Source organism: Daktulosphaira vitifoliae, unplaced genomic scaffold (assembly GCF_025091365.1).
Source record: "Daktulosphaira vitifoliae isolate Bord-2020 unplaced genomic scaffold, ASM2509136v1 Scaffold_2208, whole genome shotgun sequence".
In the NCBI taxonomy this organism is placed as follows: Eukaryota; Metazoa; Arthropoda; class Insecta; order Hemiptera; family Phylloxeridae; genus Daktulosphaira; species Daktulosphaira vitifoliae.
This window is the reverse complement of record NW_026101768.1, coordinates 1-1458: the sequence shown is the minus strand read 5'-3', so window position 1 is coordinate 1458 and position 1458 is coordinate 1. Positions and strand designations below refer to the sequence as shown.

The following is a 1458-nucleotide window of genomic DNA, read 5'->3' as shown; positions in this document are numbered from 1 at the left end:
TAAACAAAATTAAAAATCAAATTTGAATACAAAGTTACCTGAGATAATAGTTCAAAAAATTTAAATCCTGTGCCAAGTACTCGAACAATTGATTCGATTTCATAGGATGTCCTAAGTTCCCGCGGCCTGACTAACGTGAGTTTGTGCTGAAATAATTGGACATGAAAATTATTAAAAATAAAATTTATTGTTGGATATTACAAAAATTGTTAATTCTAGTGCAGTATCCAATGTTTTGTCTGTTGTAACTTCCATTAAATGAATAGGCGTGTGATTCAATTGTTCATCCTTCAACCATTCAATATTGGAAATCATCACCATGATAGCAGCTTTAAATCTCAATTTAGGGTTTAACAATTTAGGCTAAAAAATTCGTTTAAGTTTTAATATTGTTGTAATTGAGGTAATTAATTGGTGTTTTACTAATGAACTACTACAAGTCATAGGTGCTAAACAAAAATTATATTTTAAAGCATTTGCAAGATAAGTAAATATATACAGTCCGTACACCAAGAGTTTAACACAAGGCAAAAGTACTCGAAAGTGGCCTTTTTTCCAAAAGTCATGGAAAAGATGAAATCATAGTGAATTATTAACAAGACCGGCATCATGATCATCGGTTCATGCTGCCCGTTGTCCATCTTGCACGGTGCGACCAGCTGGACGTAAAAAGGAAGCGCCGCGATCGCCATCTAGCGGTAAATCTAAAGTTGCTATATGACCGCGACATTACAGAATACTGTCGTTATAATATTTTATGATTTATATAAAGATCAATATTGTGTGTAAAATTAACTTAGAAGCAATTATATAGAATTTTTGTGTAGTTTAAAGTTATTTTTTAAATTACTATTAAAAACGGTAATTCCAATATTATTATTAAAAGTTTTTTTTGTTACATTCATGTCCTTAAATTGTTCATTTTATATAATGACTAATCTCGAACATAAAAGTAACACATTTTAAATAGAAACGTTTTGTCTAGATAAAATTTTGTTTTACGCCTTAAGAAAACCTGTAAAACACTGACAGTTTTGAACGGTTTCTGAAAACATAGTCTGAATTTAACATGAAAAAATTTTTCCTGGTATTTTTAGAATGAATTTTCCTATGTAAACTTCTGTACATATGACTAACCAAGTTTAGAAACCGAAATGATTTCGTTTTTACAATTGTTCGAAAAACTGAGATTATTATGAAATTGCTTTTAAAATTTTTACTGAACATATAATTTAATCTTATAATGTTAAAAAATCAAAATGAACTAATATATATATATTATTAAAGTTAATTTCAATTTTTATACTTTTTAAATTTTAAGTTCAATAAAAGTTTCAAAGTTTATAGTCTCATAATATTTTTGATAACTGTAATCGTTTTTTCATAATCTAGTAAAATTAAATTTGATATAGATGAACTAATTTACTATATATATAAGAAAATTTAACATAATCTAAA

The 1458-nt window shown here is 27.0% G+C and overlaps 1 long non-coding RNA gene across 1 annotated transcript; it reads right to left on the bottom strand.

Moving 5' to 3' along the window:
• Positions 1-34: 34 nt before the first annotated feature.
• LOC126909924 (uncharacterized) lies at positions 35-1382 on the bottom strand. Its single transcript, XR_007705142.1, has 3 exons — positions 1307-1382; positions 202-363; positions 35-146 (listed from the first exon to the last, which is right to left on the bottom strand). It is a non-coding gene; the product is annotated as an uncharacterized LOC126909924 (long non-coding RNA).
• Between the last annotated feature and the right edge of the window lie 76 nt (positions 1383-1458).